Raw genomic sequence first — 24,478 nt, 5'->3', positions numbered from 1 at the left:
GGTACCGACTCACCCGACACCACCAAGCCGCAGGGAGGGACGCCCCCGCCGACAGGAGGATTGGTTCCCGGGCCCGCGGCGATGCCCCCCCGGTAGCTCGGGCCCCTGGTCGGGTGTTTGTGAGTGTTTCTATGTGGGAGAAGGAGGAGGAGGAGGAAGAAGAAGCAACGATTTGTCTTCTCGGCTGGTCTCCCCCCGGCTCTACATGTTCCCCGCACTGAGGAGACGGAAGAGGAGCCGTAGCCACCCCCCCTCCCGGCCCGGATTATAGTCTCTCGCCACAGCGGCCTCGGCCTCCCCTTGGATTCAGACGCCGATTCGCCCAGGTAAATTCCTGCTCTTTATTTCGGCGGCGGCGGCGGCGGCGCCAGGTCCTCAGCGTCTCTCCTCCTCGCTCCCCTCCCCGCCGTTTCCTTAGCGGCCCCAGGTCTCTTCCACAGGCGAGTCTAGAGTTCGCTCCTCTCTGGTGGCAGCCGCCTTGGGTGGCGGTGGTTTTGTACCCTCTCCCGGCCGGCTCCGGTGGCGGGGACTGGGCTCCTGCTGGGCGGCCGGGGAGGCGTAGGCCCGGCGGAGAGTGCAGGCCGCGGGCCAGCGGAATCTACTTGAGCTCGGGGATTAGGAGAGCTCCGGGCTGAGCGGAGCGACTGCTGGTCGGTGACAGGCCTCGCCCGGGAGAGGAGCCGTAGCTAGTGAGCAGGCGGAAACAATACAACTAACAGCAAATGTGCCCTGATCGTCCCCATATTTACAACTTTCCCGGTCCGGGAGTGGGGAACGTCCCAGTGAAACAAACAACCCCCCTTCTTCCCCCTGTGACCCCATGAAGGGAGGAAGTAGTTTCAGTTAGTGAGACAAACGTAAATACTCAGACGCGGATCCAGTGGTAATTCTTTCTCTTTCTAAAACTTGTTTGGACGTTGGAAAGTTCATAAAGACTCATTTTCTTTTTTAAAGAATTAAATCGTCCACATGAATATTTAATACAGAAAACCACACTGTGGCAGACACTGCACATCTCCCCCTCCCCAAGAGCTTTTATGTTGTTGTTTGACAGTGTGTTGTCGCACATGGACTTTTTATTCAAAGACAAGTATAAAGTACTTGACAGGTTTACTCTGCCACTTTCTATTTGTATGCGTTATGTAAGGGCAGTTTTAAACGACTATACATAAAAACCTCAGGTACTTCCTGACCAAAAAGTGTAGGAGCATACAAAGAATTCTAAGTGTTCTGAGAATTGTACTGAGATACGGGTAAAATCAATTTTCTTTTCTTTTCTTTTTCAAAAAAAGAAGAAATTAAGTTATACTTAAAATCCTTGGGAGGTTAAAAAATTGTAGAAGGTGCCATCCTTTCATGTCAGGGCAGTTCTTCTTGAGGTCCCAGGATTGTCATTGGCTGTTTGTGCCATGATGTTTGACTGTGTAATGAGAGAGGTGTCATTTTAATAGGTCAAATGTATCTGTAAATGCTGGAGAAAAATATCAGTTCTAACTTGACAAGTTCTAGTTCATGAGTAAGTTAAGTGTTTCGAGCTTGTTTATGGAGGCATTCGTAATGTAGGTTGGTATAAGGGGGAAACACCAATTTAAAATTCCTCAGTCAGGCAAATTGCTAGAAAAATGTACCTGGGTTACACGTTTTGATACTTTGTTTCATGTTCGCTGAAGGAAAACTTTCGTTGGTTAAAATGAAGCAGCCCTGCTTGGCGAAATCCCTTGTTTTACTAGTGTATGTTACATTGGTTCAAATTTTTTGTGTCATTAAATTATTGTCACTGTAGAATAAGTTATTTTGTGGAGGTTATTTTTGAGTTTAGTGTCCTGCTTACAATAAATTGTTTCACATTTCCTGCAAACGTACGGATAAACGTTTAAAAGAATGAAGTTAATATAGCTGTCACGTACTAGGCATGTTTTTAATGCTATAAATCCGTGTAGTAGTCAGTAGCGTGTCCGTGATTTGTATTGGTCAGGGAGCAGTTTGAATTTTAAAAAGCCTGAAGCTCCTGCTGAGCCCCAATCCCGGCCTCCCTCCCTCCCACTAATCTCCCATTCCTGTCTTTGTGCTGCCTGCTCCTGTTAGACACTGTTTGCTACGGGGCCTCAGGCCTACTGCGGGTGGGGGGTGTACGAGTGGGGGGCATGCCAGGGAGGGAAAGCAGACGGGAGGAACACTTCACATCTTAAGAAAGCAGAGGGTTTGCTTTTTTGGGGATGGGGGTGGTAAGGGCTTCATTATAAATGTTTCAAAGGCCCTCATATATTCCTGTGATTGTCTCTACAACTTTTATTTAATTAAAATACTAAGATGTATATCAAGGGATAAACATATGTTTACTAAAGATAATGGAAAGAGGAGTTCTGCTTGCTTAGTTTTCATGAACTGAAGCAACTTATTTTTGGAGGTTGTGTTATGCAGATGTTTGAATAAGTGTGTTAGAGATGGGTTTATGTGATTGATTCTTTTTTTCTTGAGACTTTGCAATTAAGTTATAGTGAATTAGTTCTTCCCCACTTATTTTCCCAATTCTACATATTTAGTAATTTGTGAGTAACATAGGTTGTGTGATAGCTTTCATTATGATAGCGTAAACGTTTCTTTAAATTTAAAAAAGTGTTTTGTTTGGTCCAAACCAATTAAATACGTCATTTTTAAAGGAGAAAACATTGTGTAAAAATCAAATTGTAAAATTTAAACTTGAACTTTAAATCTCTGATAACCTAGTTGGAGAGAATAGTTTGTTTCCTTAAAGAGTGTAGTCTGTTCTGCTTCCCCTCTGTTGGTTGGAATATTCACCAGTGGCTAATCATCTATTTCCATTAAAAAAAAAAATTAAAATTCGGTGAAAGGAAAAATCAGAAGTGTTCCAGTAATCTTATAATCCTAATTATATTATTTGGAGAAATAGTTTCTAATACACCTAAAGAAAATTTCAACAGTGTCACTTATTGTTTCTCTTGACTCGGAAGAGTTGTCAATAACTTTTTTTACTTGAAAAGAGATTTCAAGTAAATAATGAAAGTAAATTACAGTTGAACACTAAATAGATAATTTTCAATGTTTGAGAAGTGTATATAGGATGCTTCCTTTTTAAAGTCATTCAACAACTTGTTTACTGAAGTTATTTGAGAACATTTTTGAACCTGTTGTAGAGATTATTATAATATTTTCTGCTTTTAAGCAAAAGTTACACATTACTTGAAAAAAGAAAAACTGTCTACTTGGGATTCTTTTTAGGGATGAAAAGGGAAAGTTTTTACTGTGGCAGTAAACTTGGTTCTTCATAGTAATCGTTATTAAATTTCAAAAATATGAGCAAAGCTATACCAATACAAAATTTTCTTTACTTGCAGCCATACTACCCCACTGAAAAATGTATTTTCTAAGGCTTCTTCAACTAATTGCAGATTTAATTTTTTGGTACCAATCCATCATCAAACTGTCATAGAAATATTTGAACATATCTGTGTTACATGTTTGATATACCCCATTGTGATATTTTTACTTTCTCAAAATAAGATGTAGTAATTGATAATATAAGAGTAAATAAAAACCAAGAGTTTGAGTTTTATTTAATTTCATTTAATCCTCCTTTCTGATGCTTATTAGGAAAAGCATAATTTGGAAGAAATTCTAAAATTTTAAGTTAAGATTTCAGTTTTATGTGAAGTGATTAGGGGGTCTGAGGTAAACAATAATTCCTTTTAGAGAAATGTAACTTTAATTCTGTTTATCACATTTGCTTGCCATAAAAATGAATGGGAAATAACTAACTAGGAACCTTTACAGAAGCCTGACAATTAACTGTTCAGTTGAACATGCTTATTTTAATATCCTGAGCATAATAGGTTAGGTTTGGTGTTAATTTATGGTCTTATATAGCCTTTAAAAATTATTTTAAGATGGACTTTTTAGGCACAGTTTTTTCTTTTTTCAGCAGTTGTCATTTATAATAATTCTTTGTATTTTAAAACTGGTTCTTTTTCAAGATGATCTGAGTTCATTTAAAAATATTCTGATATCCCTGTGAGAGAAGTGACCAGCATGATTTCCGTTTAATGATGAAATACTTGACACTTAATAGACCATATGATTTGTATAGATTCATGTAGTAAGTCAGCAGGAGAATAAGGGATTCCCTGACACTAGTGTTTTCTTAGATTACGTTGCTTTAAGAAATGTGTGAGCTCTGGTCTTGAAGCTAGGTATTGCTCAGCGCTGACACTGATACCATTTGTGACTTTTTCAATTATCTAAGTTCAAAGTGCATTTTCCTCTTCTTTTAGAGAGATGATACCTGTTTCTTGGTTGTATTTTCCTGGTATGAAAATAGAGTGGGATTTTAGTGTTTCTGGTTGATTTAAAAAGAATTTTAAACTCCATGTCTCTTAAGGCCATCATTGTAATTTTAAAGAGTATTTTATGTGCGTAGAATATTTCACCCAAATAAATTAATAAAAGTAATTTTAGATAGATGTGTGTAATTTTTTTTTTTTTTTTTTTTGGTGTAAATCTGGAGTCAATTTTATTGAATTGAGTTTTGTCAAATTGCATTATGTTTTAAGACATATTTTTTTTCTATTCCCAAAGTTGTATCATTAGGAGAGATCATTTCTTGATGTAGCATTGCCAGCTAAGATTTTGTCACATAAGATTTTGAGGACTTACTATTTGCCAGGAGTTAAGTCTGTCCCCATAATATCTCATTTAATCTTTTAACAAGCCCAAAAGTAGAAACAATAATTGTCTACAATTTACAGATGAGGAAACTGAGGCTGGAAAGGTTTAGAAAACTGCCCATGGTCCTATAATTAGTAAATGATCAGTCTGATTTACATTTATTCTTATGGATTCAGGATTCTATATATCTAGTTTCAGTGAAATTTTAATATTATCCTTTGGGTGTTGGTTGATTTGATACTTGCCAGTCATTTAGTCAAGAAAATTGTGTATTTCAGGCAAAGAAGCTGAAATAGAATTCAGGCTATATATTCTGTATATATAATACTTTTAAAAATCAGTAACTCTTTACCATCTTATATTTAAAACAATTTTTGGTAAGCAGTCTGAAGCTTTTAGTTCGTTTAAGTATTTTATATTGAGTTGAAGTTGTTTGTCAAAGCATCTGTTGTTAGAAAGACAAAATTCAGCTTTAGAGTCATTTCATTCATAGAAATGTATATGACCAATTGTAGGATAGTAGCTGAATCTATAAATTAGTATGACTGATCATTTTGTACAGTTTCAGTATTTTTATAGCCAGAGAATGTTGATCGTTACAGTCTTCAACTTGGGAGGTTGTGCACTTATTCCAGAACTGTTGCCATTACATACAACCTTATAGGAATTCCTTTAACGCATTTGAAATAGTCTTTTTCTCATCTTTATGACAAATCTTTATTTTCTGGAGTGAATTTGAGTTTTAGATACTGTACAGCATCACTTGAAACTTAGTTTAGGAAACTAAGATTTAGTAAGGGTTTTTTTTGTGTGTCTGGCTCTATGTTGAGCGCTTTATGTTTGTAATATGTGATATTATTGAATGTTTCCATGTGCCAGAAACTGTGCCAGGGAAAAAGTTTTTAGTTCCTCAAGGTATTGAAAAGTTGAATATGAAGTTGAAGTTAGTTGTATGAGAAAACTGAGATATGGAATGATTACGTGACTAGCCCAAGGTCACACAACTAGTAAGTTAAAGAAAGTGGAGAAAGGATTTCAGAGTTTATACTTTACCTGTAAGCCTTAACCACGATACTGTGTGTCGTGATTTGAACCACCCAACTACTCAGTGAAGTGAGTGATACTGTTCTCTTTTTACAGAGGAAATTGAGGTTCATCATGTTTAAGAAACTTGTTCAGGGTAGCAAATCTAGCAAGTGTTAGAAGTAGGAGTCCAGCTAAAATATATCTAATTCTAAAACCTCTATTCTTTACATTCTACCACCCTGGCTCTTCAAAATTTATAACACAATTTTTGGTGAAAGGGTAGTCTTGGTTATGAAGTTAGTGACACTGTTTTTCTTGTGGGGCTTACAAGAGTAATTCTAAAATGTTTTGGTCAGTTATAGCTGATTCATTATTTGATTATAGTCTTTTTTTTTTTAACCACCTTGTTACTTTATGTATAGTACACAAAATGTTTGTCTATTCAAATATGCATATAAATAGGATATTGATTTTTAAATACATGTACTGTGGAATATATTGAATGTAGGCATCTGTGGAATAGGTAGCTTTAGGAAATTTGGCAAAAGCTATTCTCAGGCTATAAAAATACTGAAATTTTTAAAAATGATCAGTCATGCTAATTTATACATTAACTATTTTTATGATTTTATTGTGACTCTTGTTACTTTTAATAATAATGTTAAGCATTAAAAAAATTACCAAGAATGCGTTAAATTTTCGAAATAATTCATGTAGGTAAATTGCTTTGCCATCTTACATGTGTAACGTATCTCTTAACGTGGATATACCAAATTCCTTTAGAGTTGTCTTTTGTACGTATTTGCCGTTTGGCAGAAAAGAAAAACTTCTTCAGAAATTAGCAATATTAATTTATTAAAATAATTATATATGTACTTTTATCCTGAGAAATTCAGAAGCTGTGACATAATTTTAAAATGCTGGATTTCCTTTTGTTAGAATTAACATATTTGGGTCACTTATGCAGATGAAATGCCTGGTTATTTTTATATGAGCACTATTGAAAAATACTATTCTAGATACATTAAAACTAACAATGTCTAAAACACTAATAAATTATTAAATTCTGGATATAATTTACTTTTAAAATATTAGTCTTTATGATTGATATTTATGATACTTAATTTGGTATTTGTAAAGCACAAATGTCCTTTAATCCTTGCAAGGAAATACATTACAGAGTTTTCTCAACACTGCTACTTGTCAACCCTTTCAGTATTTTAAAACCTGCCTTTAGTTGTCTATTTGAATCAGATTGTGGGTTGCCAGTTTCCAGCTAAAGACATTGATCATCTGAGTGTATGCTCTATGTAATTTGGTGTTTTTTATGGTAACGACCAAGTTGAAATTTTACATGGTGTTAAGTTGGGCATAACATCATTTATTATTTATTTATTTTTTATTAATACTATTCTTTGAAATTGATGTACATGAAAAAAATGTCTTCCTAGGATTCTGCTTATACCTCAGAAAGCTGTAAGATTGAAAGTTGAAATGTCATGACCTGAAAACTACTGATTCTTTCCTCTTTAAGAAAAGAATTCGGAAACTAATATTTATTCCATAAGCTTACCTTCAAGTTATCCTGAAAGACACACGTGACATACGCTTTTATTTAACTCTACTAATCTTTTTACTATTTTCTCTTTCCCTTTTCCTGTGTATCTCTTCCTTTAACTATCAGTGTCCATTTCATCTCCCCCAAAGCAAATTTTTACATACTGTGGCTAATATAGGTATTTGTTGTTAATGTGGATGGTCTTGTAATGTGTTACTTTCTCTGATGAAACCCAGAGCAGTTTCAGAGGCCTCAAATTCTGAGATCTGCATAAGTTCAAAATAGATTACTGGTGGAAAAGCATTGACATTAGCCATGAAAATATCTATTTGTGTATTTTCCCCACTTTTCTTCTATAGACATACATTACTTTTCAGAATTTCAGCTCAAGGACCAGAAATTTTTTCTAAGGAGAAATAGCACTGCCTTTGCAAAAGTTTCCCTGATCATTCCATTTCATAGCATTTGTACAGTTTTTTACTTGTATCTCTTGATAAAATAATTTGTTCCCATATTTGTCAGCCATACTAAACCGTCAGCTCTGTGAAAGCAAAGAGATTTTGTATTATCTTCATCTGTATGTCTATAACATCATCACAGTGGTGCTCCTGTTTTAGGTATTCAATATATATTTGTTGTTTAGTTAGAATTGAGTCATATGGTGTTTCTTAAAGGTATGTTTTTAAATCTAAGATTAGTGAATGGCAAGTATATTTCTCTTAATTTCAAAATATAATTTTCTTAGGTAGAGCTGTGTCCTTGAGGACTTCTTGCTTTGGGGGTAGGAATATTTTATTTACATATATCCCTAACAATATGTACATAACTTTATAAACATGAAGAAAAATTTAAAGCAGCATTCCTTTTTAAGCTGTTAGGGAGGATCGTGAAGTACAGGAAGAGTTTTTTGTTTTGTTCTGTTCTGATTTTCTGAACTGATTTGTTCAGTTCAGTATCCAGTAAGATACTGGAGTATTGCAAGAGGTGAAGTATCTAAATACTTTCTTGTTTTAATCTTTGGATTTATTTTAGTTTCTATTTTCTTTGCCAATTTAAGTATTATATATAATCAGATAAGTTAACTAATGAGAAATACGTTACAGCACGTAAAAAATGCTATTCAGGGTCAGCAAAGCCTGAGTCCTGTCCTCTCGCTCTCCTCCCCGGACAGCATTAGCTTCACCACTCGCTCCACCTTCTCCATCAACTACTGGTTCCTGGGCTCCGTCCAGCCACCCAACTATGGCGCCTGACCGGTCAGCAGTGCAGCCAGCATCTATGCAGGTGCCAGGGGCTCTGGTTCCCAGATCTCTGTGTCCTGCTCCACCAGCTTCCGCAGCAGCTTGGGGTCCAGGGGCCTGGCCAAGTGGATGGCCCGGAGTCTGGCAGGAATGGGAGGCATCCAGAACAAAGAGACCCTCCAAAGCCTGAATCTGGCCTCCTACCTGGACAGAGTGAGGAGCCTGGAGACCAAGAACCAGAGACTGGAGAGCAACATCTGGGAGCACCTGGATAAGAAGGGACCCCAGGTCAGAGACTGGGGCCCATTATTTCAAGACCATCGAGGATCTGAGGGCTCGGATCTTTACAAATACTGTGAACAATGCCTGCATTGTTCTGCAGATTGACAATGCCCATCTTGCTTTCGAGTCAAGTACGAGACAGAGCTGGCCATGTGCCAGTCTATAGAGAACGACATCCATGGGCTCTGCAAGGTCATTGGTGACACCAGTGTCACTTGGCCATAGCTGGAGACAGACATCGAGGCTCTCAGGGAGGAGCTGCTCTTCATGAAGGAGAACCACGAAGAGGAAGTAAAAGGCCTACAAGCCTAGCTTGCCAGCTCTAGGTTGACCATGAAGGTAGATGCCCCCAAATCTCAGGACCTCGCCAAGATCATGGCAGACATCCAGGCCCAAAACGACAAGCTAGCTCAGAAGAACCAAGAGGAGCTAGATAAGTACTGGTCTCAGCAGATTGAGAAGAGCACCACAGTGGTCACCACTCAGCCCGCGGAGGTTGGAGCTGCTGAGATGACACTCACGGAGCTGAGACATATGGTCCAGTTATTGGAGATCCACCTGGATTCAATGAGAAATCTGAAGGCCAGCTTCTGGAGAACAGCCCGAGGGAGGTGGAGACCTGCTATGTCCTGCAGATAGAGCAGCTCAACAGAATCCTGCTGCACCTGGAGTCAGGGCTGGCACAGACCCAGGCAGGGGGCAGCACCAGACGCAGGAGTACGAGGCCCTGCTGAACACTGAGGTCAAGCTGGAGGCTGAGAGTGTCACCTACCACTGCCTGCTTGAAGAAGGCAAGGACTTCAATCTTGGTGATGCCCTGGACAGCAGCAACTGATGCAAACTATCCAAAAGACCACCACCCGCTGGATAGTGGACGGCAGAGTGGTGTCTGAGACCAGTGACACCAGAGTTCTGAGACATTAAGCCAGCAGAAGCAGGGTACCCTTTGGGGAGCAGGAGGCCAATAAAACGTTCAGAGGTCATTGGGGAGAAAAATGCTATTCAGTTAAAATACTGATCTGATGACTGAATTTTTTTTTAATATGTCAGGTGTGTTGAGGTATAGTTTATACAGTAAAACTCAGTCTTTTAGGTGTACAGTTTGATGACTTTTGACAAACATACACCATCTTAATACCACCACCACAATCAAAGTATTTCCGTTACCCCAGAAGTTCCCATGTGTCCCTTTGTAATCAGTTTCCTGCCCCTACTGCAGCCCAAGGCAACTAGATCTGGTTTCTGTCTCTATAGTTTTTCCTTTTCTAGAACATAAAAATGGAATTATATATAGCCCTTTATGTCTTTTTTTTAATTTAGCAGAAATCTTCTGAGATTCATTCATGTTCTGTGTATCAGTAGTTTGTCAATGACTGAAGTTTAAAATTGTTAACTTTGGTGATGCTCTTATGAAAGAGTATTATAAAAAAGTAGTACTTTGAACAGTTGTAGATATTTCTCTCAGATTTTGGCAGCTGCCTTATTGAACATTTTAGTTGCTCGTTTTTCCCCCTCGCCTCCCAAATTTTACTTGCCTGTTTTTACCGCTCACCCCCAAATCTAGTCTAATTGACATCATTATATGGCATTTATTTATATTAGTAAATGCTGCTTAATGCTGTACCCGGCAGGTGAAACAGACCTACTCTCTTTTTCATCATAATTAAAATAGGTAGCATCTTGCATTTTGAATATATAGCACGTAGAAACTAGAATAAAAAATGAGAGATAGTGCAATAACACCAAAAACTTGAGTTTACATTTGCTTTAGGTTTAGTGTTTGTAAGTTTGTACTAAAAATAGAGCATAGATTATAGTGAATAACAGTCACAGCCTCTCTTCCAATGATTAAAGTTAGAAAAGCAGTGCTCTTTTATGAAACTTGGGGACAGATAATGAGAAGAGAATCATTTTCTGGACATTTTATTCGACCACCTTTCCCCCAACCCCTTCCTTTTTGAAACAGCTTCATCTCTGGGATATTCTCTTCTTCTTGTTTCCTTATGTCTTTGACCTCCCATTTGTTAAGTCTTTTGCTAGGTCTTGGTCCTCTATCTACCTCTTTAAATATTTGTGTTCTCCAGGAGGTGCTTCAAACTTATTTCTGTTCTCCCTTCCTGTTGATCTTATTTATTCACATGATTTGTTACATGCCACCTGTATAATGACGACTCACAAATCTATCTCAGAATGTATTTCTCTTCTGAGCCAGATTCAGCTGTCTACCAGGTACCTCCTGATGTCCCACAAATAACAGAAATTCCAAAGTATGTAAGTCTGAACTCATTCCTTAATTCTTCCTTACTCTGACCTGTCACCCAGAGAAAGAAAACTATTCTTAAAAAATACATGAAGTAGGTTAATGTTTTCACTATCAACTCATTTGCGTAAAGTAGAAATTCGGGATAATCCTTGACACTTCTTTACCATACTTCCAGTTCAGTTGTTCACCCAGTTCTGACATTTGTAACACTTCCCTGAATATCACTTGAATCTACCCTTCCCCCAATGTTTTGATTCTGTGAGTGGGCCTAAACATACAGTTTTGTCAGATTTAATAACTTCTAGTATTTTAAGAAAGATTTAGAGGTAATTGTGAAAGTAATATGTATTTACTATTGGATACTCTTTGCTTCTATGCTTGGGCTCTGGTATTTAAAATTAAGGTGTAATCTTTAGTGACAGTGACACTATATAGCCTAAATGTTACTGTGTTCTGTTATGTTTAAAATTGAGGGCTTTTGACTTACAGCCCAGTTTATTAGCTGGAAGACTTGAACTCGTTTTTTATCTTTCCATTCTTGCTTTTAGAATACTGCATTTCATGGAGGTGTATATTCATTTCAAGACTTTGTGTTTATGTGTTTTGGAGCATGGTAGAGGAGAAAATGGGAATGTATAAGGAAAGTTAGAGGAAAGGCTTTTGAATTGACTATCCTATACTGTGGAAACAAGTTTACTTAAATAACATTTTCACTTTTATTGCAAACAACAGATAACTAAAGAAATGCTGTGGGATATGATAGCATTCAGGTGCTAGGCATGCACATATTTTTAATGACAGGAATTAGATATGTTGTAACAGTATTACTTGTTTCTGAGTTTGGAAATTAATGTTCATGGTTTTGTCTAACCTTATGATATTTCTTCCTTAAAATAAGAAATTACCCCTCTAGCCCACAGTTTGAGCCAAAGGGTCTGCTTGAAATTATTAGTTTAAATAATCCTGAGCGCATCTTTTGTAAAGGACATTTAAAAATGTAATGCTGCTTTGAAAAACAAAGCAAACATTTCTTCGTTATATCTAGAGTTTATAACTAAAGAAACTATGTGCTATATTTTGCTTTAGTGCTAAGTACCATATTTTGGAATGAATAGAATCAATCTAAAGGCAGTTTACAAAGACTGAAGGGAGACCCAGTTTGGTAGTCATTGGATCCCTTTGGTGGCTTGCACATAGTAAGCACTCAACAAACAATTGTTGAGTAAATGAATTTGAATATATTTCAATGTGGGGATATAGGACTAATTAGAGTGACAGAAGATGGGTGGGACTTGCTAAATACTGAGCAAGTTTTACAGAGGAAAGAAAACATGAAACCCAGAAATGGTGGACAACATTGACAGCAAAGAATTGGTGTAATTTAGTTAACTATTTTTATCTGGACAATAAGGTTTGTTTAATTGAATAAGAGAAAGATCTATATACAAAAGTGTTTTGAGTTCCTTCTACTTTATTTCCACTCTGGCTCTATTTCTGGACCCCCATGTTCACTGCTAAAGAAGCAGTTGTAGGCTTGGGGCTAAAGTGATCTGCGTAATCCAGATACTCATATTAAGAACTGGGAGGTGTTGTTGGGAAAGAGATTTTTCTTACAGTTCTTCAATCTTTCCAGTTACTCATGTTTCTTAGTATGTGTCAGGGTGCCACTGCACTGTCCTCAGTGTTCATATGCGGGTGTCTAAAAACTAGACCTTAAAATCACATATAATTTGCAATAAGCTTATAACTGTCCCAGGATGAAGTTCAATATCTGAATCTCTAATAATTAGTTACCTAGCTGTTGAGCCACATTGCCATCTACTCTGATTATCATATGGTTCTTATGATTCTGATATTTTAAACTGGAAGATAAACACCACAGTTTTAGTGTGTCTCATAAAAATTTTATAATCCAGTAACAATCCATTCCTTTAGTTTTCTTGGAAACCAAAACTGCATATAGTTTTCTGATATGTTAAGTTTAAACTGTGGAATTTAGAACTTAAAAATTTTCAAGAGCTTCAAAGTTGAAGACTTCTCTTAATTTTTTTTCAATTGTAGAACCAATGTGAGAAAACAAACTACATGCTATTTGGGAAATGGGAAAAGTATCAAATTTTATGTTTTTCCTACTAAGTTTCCTATTAAGTTTTTACATAAAAATATGTATAATGAATGTAATTATGGTTAAATACATATATTCATGCTATAAATTTATTCCTCTTTTAACATTGGATCATGAAGATTTTCCTGGTTTTCTATATAGTGTTTTGTAATTCTTTTTTTTTTTTTTTTTATACGGAGTCTCGCTCTGTCGCCCAGGCTGGAGTGCAGTGGCCGGATCTCAGCTCACTGCAAGCTCCGCCTCCTGGGTTTACACCATTCTCCTGCCTCAGTCTCCCGAGTAGCTGGAACTACAGGCACCCGCCACCTCGCCTGGCTAGTTTTTTGTATTATTTTAGTAGAGTCGGGATTTCACCGTGTTAGCCAGAATGGTCTCGATCTCCTGACCTCGTGATCTGCCCGTCTTGGCCTCCCAAAATGCTGGGATTACAGGCTTGAGCAACTGCGCCCGGCCATGTTTGTAATTCTTTAAAATGTTGCCCAGTATTTTGTCAGTGGATGAACCATAATTTAGTCATTCTATTCTTGCATACTTTTTGCTTTTACTTTTTTTCTATATAAATAATGAGTCAGTGAACATCTTTATATGTACAGGATTTTCCCCCTGTAAGGGCTTTATTCGCTTAGAGTAGAATCTCTTAAGTGGAAGTAATGCTGTAAGTGGAAGTTGGGCCAAAAGATTTGAACATTTTTATGGCCCTTAATATATATTTCCAAAACTGCTTTTATTCTGCTATAATCTTTATTTTCATTCACATCTTAATTCAGTAGATTCATTGTATTTTTCATACAAAATACACATTTCCTATGAATATAATTAAGTCATTTAAGTGCTCCCTTTTCCCACTATTGTGCTTATGGTCCCTTTACTATATTTTTTAACCTCTTGATGATAAACAATTGTGACTTTTCAAACTGTGTATATCATTTCGAGGTATTATGTAGTAAAATTAGCATGGGATCTAAACTGCTATTAGCCAAGTGATGTTTAGGCCAATTCTTAACCCAAGTCCATGTCTTCAACTGTGAACTGAAGAGGTTCTCAGCTTTTGAGATTTCACGGACTAATCAGAACAAAGCAAGAAAGTGCTTTCTGCAGAAATAAAGTGGTAAGGATATTGTAGGTTGGCACGTAGTGAAAAGAAAAGTCAGTGTCTAGGTAAGACCCATTACTTAGTCTTAATATTTGAAATATGAAATACCCAGTGTGATGTGAACATGGTCATGATCTCATACTCGTTCTCTTGTTCGTCAAACACTGAGTGATTCCTATGTCTTTTCTCTGAAACTATTAGGCGTTGCAGATGGTGAAATAAAAGACTTCAGCCCACCCATTTTATATGGTTTGTAGACAGGTAAACAGAGATTATGTTACAATACCTAAGTGCTATGATCAAGATAAACAAGGTGCAGTTGGAGCACTGGTGGTAGGGGTGGTCACCTAATTTAGACTAGTGAGGCAGTAAGTCAGGAGCCCTCCTAGGTGTGATGGTTAGTAGGTATGCAAACTAAGTTTTGAAGGCTGTTAGTCATACTGGAGAATCTGGGCCAACAATTTGATTTTTGGGAACTGATGATGGCTTAGATTATTAGAACATAGGCTGGAAAAGGGGCATGCCAAAAAGGTTTGAAACTACAGAGAGGGGCAGGCTACAGATTATGAAGGAATAGATATGCCTTACTAAGAATTCTGTGTTTTATTTTAAAGACAAGATACCAGGAAGTTATTCAGTAATGGAGTACATTTTATACATATGTAAAAAAATTTTGGGATAGTAGGCAGGAAAAGGGAGGCTCAGGAGGCCAGTAGGAGTTGAGGTCCTCAATTAAGGTAGGGAGAGTGTAGCGAAGGAAACCCATAACAAATACTAAGGAGTTAGTCTGGTTATAGTTTAGTGATTCTGTGTAGGTAGATTGGGTAAGAGAGAATGAAAACAGTCAAAGATATATCCTTGATTCCCAAGTTTCACAATTATGGGCATATGAGAGTAGAATATAAGTTAATTCAATTTTGGCTGCCTGTGAGTAAAAATATAGTCTACCAAAGCCTGTATCACCTTTCACACTTTAGAAGGAATGGATATTGAAAAATTTAGTGGCTTGGTCAAATTGTACTAATGATTATTTGGAAATTACTTTTACAGCTGGCCTAGAAGATCTCTCCAGTGTTAAATCAGGGTTAAAAGTAGCATGGTAGATTATAATCTTACTTGATTAAAGTACTAGAAGATAATACTATTTCTTTTTAAGGCTTTTTTTTCCAGTATATTGACTATATTATTGTGAGCTTAGAATAACATAATGAATGTTCTTTAATAACTATTTTCTATTGTGCAAAGCTCTCTTAGGGCCTTTCTGGTGTATTTGTTTATCCAGCCTCATCTGAAGACTGCCCCTTCAGTTAGTTTTATACTAAATCCATACATATACTATAATGAAATCTTGTAGTGAGAACTATGTTACTTTGTTCATGAGGGGATTATCTTTACAAATATAATTAAAGGGCTGCTTTTAAAATAAATCTTAAAATGGCAATAGCTTTTCAGAATTGTTATATGCAGAAACAGTTATAAAGCAGTAAAACTGATGTATCCAAAATAACTGACCAGGTGACATACTGCCAAAATGAAAATTAGTACTTTCCAAGGTTCTAAGTATACTTAAACAAATGTACTTCATTTTGTTTTTTGGCTTAAGAGGTAGCATATCAAAATCACCTAGGTATTTTTTTCAAACTTTAATCCTTTTTTGGAGATGAAAGATGTTTTTAAGTTTCTCTTTTAGCTGTGTTCCCTTAGACTTCTCAATCATTCAGTAAGAATTAATTGAATAACTGCAATGTACTCAGCAATGAATATTAGATATTCGATGTGGACTTTCTTTTGAGTCTCCCTCCCGAATTTTACATGGCTACCTAAAAAATCCCTCTCTTGTTTGTATTCTATAAAAACATCATCTGTGAGGCATAAAGGAGCAAGGAATCATGTGAACAGAGTTAGTGAATTAGATTTTTTTTTAAAAGATGATAGAATGGTGAGATGTGTTTAGTTCTGAAGAATGGAGGAGGAGTTGCTGGATACTAGAGAGGACATAGAATTGAGGAAAGAAGTTAGGGTAGGAGATAGTATAAATGAATTTGGTAGAAAAAATTCAGTACAACCTAGCAGCAGTACTTCAAGTAAAATTAGAAATTGTGAACTGACTGACCTATCTGTTCCAAAAGATGCCTTATATTTTAAAAGTTTGCTCAAAAGTCATATTGAATCTTGTATATGTTAGAAATACACTACTTAAAAATATAAACCATGACTGTATGTTTATACTAAGTCCTCAGCAAATATTTCTTCTTTATTAGTTCATAGCTGCCTTTCTACTGATTTGGTGGAAAATATATCCTTCTCAAATGTATTTCCAAATGAAAATCTGCTAATTTGTGACATTTCTAATGGATTATTAGGAAGAAAGGTATTTGATAAGAAGCAAAGAAAAAGTAATCAAATTAGCTCAAGTTCATCTAATATTGAAATATAATAAGTATTCCTTACTAATACAACTTAGCTATATACCCCAGATAAAGTGAAGTATCCCAAAAAATAACTGTACTTATATGAGAAGTTTGATTTAACTTTTGCCTAATATCTAAAGTTAATTATGTCTTCAACGGTATTGTACTATACTGTCTGTACTTTCAAAAATACATGTATATAAAAATACATGTATACATACAATACATTCATATATATAAATATATCCTATGCACTTTGATAACTCTGTTTTGATGACTTGTTTTGTATTTTCCTACCTCGCACCTTTTAACGAAAACATTTACCTCCTTTTTTGTCCTTCTATCCAAATCATACTTTCTTTCTATCATGATCTTATGTTTTTTCCCCCCACTGGGGGGAGGTGGCATGTCTCTATCCTGTGGATTATTTTCAAGCTTAAAATTCTTTCCACCTTTTCTCCTGCCCCAGTTCACGTGGTCTTTTCCTCTTCTAGCAGTACACTGTGTGTAGGAGTTATAGGAATTATATGTTAACTTGTCACATTTTCTTACTGTATATCAAGCTAAAGTTTGTTTTATTTTCACCTTATTTGTCTTCTCAATCAGATTATAAACTCTTAGAGGACACAATCTGCCTGTGGTGCTTGGTGTCTTATCTGCAACAGGCTTGTAGCAAGTGTTTGCTGATAACTGGTGTAGCTCTTCTGGACTTGTTTGAAGAGGTTTGAAAAATACCTCACACTCTTACAAACTAAAATTCACCCTTTTAAAGTGTAAAACTGAGAGATTTTTAGTATATTCACAAAGTTATGCATTCATCATTACTTTCTAGTTTCAGAGCATTTTCATCACCCCCCAAAAAACATTTCCATTAGTGGTCACACCCTGTTGCCTCCAGTCAGTCCTTGGCAAACATTAATTTACCTTCTGTTGCTATGGATTTCTGTATTCGTATAAGTGGAATCAAATAATGTGCCCTTTTGTGTCTGGCTTCTTTTACTTGCTCATCTATGTTGCAGCATGTATCAGTACTTCATTTCTTTTTAGGACTGAATATACTCCATTGTATGGATATACCACATTTTACTTTTGCTTTGACACTTGATGGACGCATGGATTGTTTTCAACTTTTGGCTATTATGAATAATGCTGTTATAAACATTCATTTGGAAGTTTCTGTAAGAATATGTTTTTACTTCTCCCAAGTAGGTACATAGGAGTAAAATTTTTAGGTCATATGGTAACTATGTTTAACTCTGAGGAGCTGTCAGACTGTTTTCCAAAGTGGTGCATGATTTTACATTTGTAGTAGCAATGTATGAAGGTTAGACTGTCTTTACATCCTCACCAACACTTGTTATTGTCTGTCTGATTGTATTGGTCCTAGAGGGTGTGAAGTGGTATCTCTGTGTGGCTTTGCTTTGCATTTTCCTAATGACTGATGATATTAAATACCCTTTTATGTGCTTATTGGTCATTTATGTATCTTCTTTGGAGCAACATTCATCCAAATCTTTTGCCCATTTTTAAACTGGGTTATCTACCTTTTTATTGTTGAATTGTAAGTTGTTAGACATATTCTAGATACAAGTTCCTTATCAGATATGTGATTTGCAAATATTTGCTCCCATTCTGTGGATTGTCTTTTCACTTTCTTGATAGTGTCCTTTAAAGCACATACATTTTTAATTTTAAAGATCTCTGTTGTTTTCCTTTGGTTTTTTATGCTTTGGGTGTCATAAGAAACCATCGCCTAATCCAAGGACAGGAAAAGTTACACCTATGTTTACTTTTAGCACTTACATTTAATACTCTGATCCATTTTGTGTCAATTTTTTGCGTAAGGTATGAGGTAGGGATCCAGCTTCATTATTATGCATGTGTCTATCCAATTGTCCATTACTGTTTGTTGAAAAGACTATCCTTTCCCATTGAATGGTCTTGGCATCCCTTTCAAAAATCAGTTGAATGTAAATTTAAGAGTTTATTTTTGGCTCTCAATTTTATTCCATCAGTCCATATGTCTATCCTTATGCCAGTACTACACTGTCTTGATTACTGTGGCTTTGTAGTAAGGTTTGAAAGTGGGATGTGTGAGTTCTCCAACTTTGTTCTTTTTCAAGATTGTTTTGACTATTGTGGATCTCTCATTTTCATATGAAGTTTAGGATGTTTGTCATTTTCTGCAAAATAAGCAGCTGCAATTTTGATAGGGGTTGTATTAAATCTATAGATGAGTTTGGGGAGTATTGCCTTTACAATAATATTAAGTCTTAACAATCCAAGGGCATGGGAAAACATTCCATGTTTTTAATGCCCTAATGTCCTTTAGTGTTTGGTTTGTTTGTTTTGAGACAACTCACTCTATTGCCCAAGCTGGAGAGCAGTGGCATGATCTTGGCTCACTGTAACCTCCGCCTCCCTGGTTCAAGCGATTATTGTTCTTCTGCCTTTGAGTAGCTGGGATTACAGTCCTGTGCCACCATGCCTGGCTAGTTTTGGTATTTTTAGTAGAGGCAGGGTTTCACCATTTTGGCCAGGCTGGTCTCGAACTCCTGGCCTCAAGTGATCCGCTTGCCTTAGCCTCCCAAAGTGCTGGGATTACAGGCTTGACCCACCACGCCTGGCCAGTGTTTTATAGATTTAAATGTAAAAATATTGCATTTCTTTTGTTAAATTTGTTCGTATGCATTGTATTCTTTTTAATACTTTTGTAAATGGAATTGCCTTTTTTTTTTTTCTCTCTTTTCCTTTTTTTTTTGGAGACAGAGTCTTGCACTGTCGCCTGGACTGGAGTGCAATGGCACGATCTTGGCTCACTGCAACCTCCGCCTCCCAGGTTCAAGTGATTCTCCTGCCTTAGCCTCCCGAGTAGCTGGAATTACAGGCATACACCAGCACACCTGGCTAATTTTTTGTTTTTTTTAAGTAGAGATGGGGTTTCACTATGTTGGCCAGACTGGTCTTGAACTCCTGACTTCGTGATCCACCTGCCTCGGCCTCCCAAAGTGCTGGGATCACAAGCGTGAGCCACCGTGCCTGGCCTGGAATTGCTTTCTTAATTTTACTTTCCAGATTGTTCACTGCTAGGGTATGGAAGTGCAGTTGATTTTTACACATTAATCTTGTATCCTGCAACATTGCTGAACTTATTAATTCTAACTCATGCTCTTCTTTGACAGTTTATGTTCTTCAGTTTGGTTCATCGTGCCCTCCTCCAGTTTTCCAAATACATGTCAACAGTGTTATAAGAAAGAAATTTCTTATTTGCTCCTCCCTGCTTTTTTTGTGACTTAAACAAAGTTGTGCACATATAAAAAGTAAGATTAGACAACTCAGAAGAAAAACTATGTCCACTAAAAACTATGTCAACATTTTCATTTACTCCTCGGTCTGTAGCATAGGATTAAAAATTTGAGGACTGTGGTTCAGTAGTTAAAGCAATAAACTTTACCTATAGTGAGGCATCTTCAGTATTTGTTGCAGAAATAAATAAATGCCTGCTAACAATGTGTATATAGAGATGCAAAATAAATTCTATTGGTCAGTAATTTCTGAAGCCTTTACTCCACTAGTCAGTAAGTGATTTTCAGTAGTGCATCTGGAAAGCTTGAGTCATACGGGGGGGGGGGGGGGGAAGCAGGGAGGGAAGAAACAAAATAAAGTAAGATTAATAATTTGAATTTTGTTAATAGAGATAATATAATGATTTAAATAAACTTATTGATTAGGAACAAGAGAGGAAAAAATGGTAACAGATTACAGTATTATTCCTCAAGTTCCAGCTTCTGAGTTTTTTAATGTCAGAATCAAACCTAAAATGTCAAATACGCATATAAAAAGATGCCCAAACTTACTAGCAGTTAGAGAAATAAAGAGTAAAAATCTAACTAGCTTATGTATTTTGTTGATCAATAAGGATAAATAAATGAAGTGTTGAAAGTATGCTTGTTTAATAAGTTGTATCCTCTATTATCATTAATATTGTTCCTATCACTGACCTTTAGGTATTAAAATAGATATCGAGAAGGGTAGTGTAATCCTGCCTTTAAAAAAAAAATTCATCAAATGCCTTATGTCTTATTCATCGTCATATTTAATACTCTTGAAGAAACCCATGAGATAGATATTTTTGAGACAATTGAGGCTTAGGAAGTTAAATAATTTGCCTGAGCTTACACAGCTTGAAACAAGAGGAAGAAGAAATCAAACCTATGTTTTTCTGATTCTTTTTTTTTTTTTTTTTTTTTGAGATGAAGTTCGCTCTTGTTGCCCAGGCTGGAGTGCAATGGCACGATCTCTGCTCACCGCAATCTCTGCCTCCCAGGTTCAAGTGATTCTCCTGCCTCAGCCTCCTGAATAGCTGGGATTACAGACATGCACCATCACACCCAGCCAGTTTTGTATTTTTAGCAGAGATGGAGTTTCTCCATGTTGGTCAGGCTGGTCTCAAACTCTCAACCTCAGGTGATCCGCCCACCTCAGCCTCCCAAAGTGCTGGGTACAGGCGTGAGCCACCACACCTGGCCTGTTTTTCTGATTCTAAAACTTAGTCTTAAACTTTTCTTTTTAATTTAGTTGTGAATTTTTAATTGGTGTACTATATTGCTTATCCACTACATTTGAACTTATTCTAGGTGGATTATATAATAAATAATATTCCTTGGATTTTTAAATTGTATTAAATAAGATTTAAAGCAGAATTTTAAAACTGGATTTTGATTTTATTTCAGAAAACTCTCAAGTCTTTTCTTTGGGAAATCAAACAAAACATTTGCCCTTTGTTGTAATGCTGCTGTATTTCCCAATTGTGATTTCCAGAATGTCTTTGATTCTCACTTTGGGAAATGGGGTCTTGAAACTCACGAAATCTGATTTTGGGTTCAGAAGCAAATAGATTCAGTGAAAGAGACAGTCATGGGAGAACCCCTTAAATAGTTTTAGGACAAAAAGTTACAGTTTAAAGAGACGGATGGGTCAATGTTGAAGAAAACTTAATAACTCTTAAGTTTTCTCTATGTTGAAGACTCGTGTTTTGCATTAAGTCTTGCCTGCATTAAAAAAAAAAGTGTAATGTGATTGTCTTATGTACTTAAAAATTAATACGTATTGTATCTTTAATTGCATCTCTGTGAAATTTTTGTATCATTTGCTGTCTTTATTTTATACCTTTCTTTGGGAATCTCATATTCGGTGCAGACTGTTGTATTGAGTTTGGTTTGTTGACCTGGTGAGCAGTAGGATTTTGTAAAAGGAAATTCAGCTTAAAGCATTCAGAACTTTGGCTGTTATGCCCTTTCAAAAGTGAAGTTTTAAATAGGTTTAAAATAACTGACTGCCTCCAAAGGATTGCTTTCTAAATTTGGTGTTAGAGACATGCTTGCCTCTTTTGTATTTTAGCCCCAAAGTGAATTATTGAAGCTTTTCTGCTTGAGTTGGTGACTATTACTTCTTAAGTACGTGTATATACACAGAGTTAAAAACCTGCTAGTACCCAAAAATCAGTCCTGTGTTGTACAGTGATTTGCCTGCTGATGGATCAGGTGTTGTTTTCAGTATACTGTTCTTGGACTTTATGATAGACTAGGGGTACTTAATGCCTGAGTCGATAATCAAATTATCACTTCTTACAGTTTGTTTATAGAATCTAGAAGGAGTTAAACAGTCTTTTCTGTTCCTTCCTTATGATTTAGAAAATAGAAAAAATCTTCACTAAAGCCTTTAATTGCCTTATTCTTAGTGATGATGATTATTATTATTATATTAATAGCAATGATGGCCAGTATTTATCATGAGCTCACTATTTTGAATATTTGATTGGCATTATTTAATCTTCACTACAGTTCTTAAGGTATAATCAGACCTTCATATTTGGGAGTCACACATTTGCAGATTCGACCAAGCACAGATTGGAAATATTCAGGAAAAGAAACCAATATAAAAACAGTGCAAAAAATTTTAAAGTGCAGTATAAAAACTAACATTTACATTGTATTTGGTGTTATAAGTATTCTATTGATGATGTAAAGTATACAGGAAGATGTGCATTTTATACGCAAATGCGACACCATTTTAAATTAGAGACTTTAGCATCCATGAATTTCGTATCTGCAGCGATCCTGGAGCCAATCCCCCCAGGTTACCAAGGGGGACTGTCTAGCTATAATATTATCTCCACTTTACAAATTAGGAAACTGATGCTTACAAAGAATGTGACTTGCTCAAGGGATGAGAGAAGGAAGTCCCACGAGCAATTCAAAGTCAGCATAATTAGAATGAATGTGTGCTCTCCTTAAGTTTAGTTAGACTCCTGACCTCCTTGAGGTCAGGGACTTAATATGTTTATTTCTTTAATTCTAATTCTAGTACCAAGCACAGCACCCAGCCAGCATATGCTCGGGTTTTTTGTTTTTTTGTTTTTTTTTTTTTAATAAAGAAATGAAGTTGTGAGAGGCTGATTCATTAGCTTTAGCTGTAAGTCTTCTGGAGGGAATCCATACCAATTTCATTTACATTGCATGATTTTTTTTTCCTTTGCCTTGGAATACCACTTGGCAGGGAGCCTAGTAAGTTTCTGTTCATTCTTCAAGTTCCAGCATAATTCCATCTTTTCTTTGATGCCTTCCTTGTCTCTTTTAGGCAGAATTTATTGTTCCCTTTTCTACCTCCACTCCTTTTTTTCCCCAGCCTTTATTTTAGATTCCAGGGGGTACATGTGCAGGTTTGTTATATGGGTAAATTGCGAGTCACAGGGGATTTGTTGTAAAGATTATTTTGTGACCCAGGTAATAAGCATAGTACCTGACAGGTGGTTTTTGATCTGCACCCTTCTCCCACACTCAAATAGGCTTTGGTGTCTCTTGTTTCCTTCTTTGTGTCCATCTGTACTCTATGTTTAGCTCCCACTTACAAGAGATAACATGCAGTATTTGATTTTTTTGTTCCTGTATTTGCTTAAGATAATGGCCTCCAGCTGCCTCCATGTTGCTGCAAAGGACATGGTTTCATCCTTTTTTTATGGCTACATAGTATTCCATGGTGTATATGTACCATATTTTCTTTATCCAGTCTACTGTTGGTGGGCATGTAGGTTGATTCCATGTCTTTGCTATTGTGAATAGTGCTGTAGTGAACATACACATCCATGTGTCTTTATGGTAGAATGATTTATATTCCTTTGGGTGTATATTCAGCAGTGGAATTGCTGAGTTGCATGGTTGTTCTCAGTCCTTTTTTTTTTTTTTGAGTTGGAGATTTGCTCTTGTTGCCCAAGCTGGAGTGCAACGGTACGATCTTGGCTCACTGCAACCTCTAACTCCTGGGTTCAAGCGATTGTCCTGCTTCAACCTCCCAAATAGCAGGGATTACAGGCGTGTGCCACCACACCCAACTAATTTTGTATTTTTAGTAGAGATGGGGTTTCACCATGTTGGTCAGGCTGGTCTCAAACTCCTGACCTCAAGTGATCTGCCTGCCTCTGCCTCCCAAAGGGCTGGGATTACAGGGGTGAGTCACCACACCTGGCCCATTCTAAGTTCTTTGAGAAATTGCTGAACTGTTTTCCACAGTGGCTGAACTAGTTTACATTTCCACCAGCAGTGTATAAGCATTCCCTTTTCTCTGTTGCCTCACTAGCATCTGTTATTTTTTTGACTTTTTAGACTAGCCATTCTGACTGGTGTGCAGTGGTATCTCATTGTGGTTTTGATTTGCATTTCTCTAATGATTAGTGATGTTGAACATTTTTTGATATGCTTATTGGTGGTATGTATGTTTTCTTTTGAGAAGTGTCTGTT

At 36.6% G+C, this 24,478-nt stretch overlaps 1 protein-coding gene and 1 pseudogene across 1 annotated transcript in view; both read left to right on the top strand.

The window, feature by feature from the left end:
• The window catches only part of NIPBL (Nipped-B homolog (Drosophila)), a 198,880-nt gene continuing 174,402 nt past the window's right edge, over positions 1 to 24,478 (top strand). The window contains exon 1 of the mRNA XM_012002359.1: positions 1 to 326. The gene's annotated coding sequence lies outside the window, so the exon portion shown is untranslated. The remainder of the gene's footprint in view (positions 327 to 24,478) is intronic.
• Positions 8,353 to 9,714, top strand: LOC105555433 (annotated as a pseudogene).

Source organism: Mandrillus leucophaeus, unplaced genomic scaffold, assembly GCF_000951045.1.
Source record: "Mandrillus leucophaeus isolate KB7577 unplaced genomic scaffold, Mleu.le_1.0 Scaffold684, whole genome shotgun sequence".
NCBI lineage: Eukaryota > Metazoa > Chordata > Mammalia > Primates > Cercopithecidae > Mandrillus > Mandrillus leucophaeus.
This window is presented reverse-complemented; position numbering and strand designations above follow the sequence as displayed.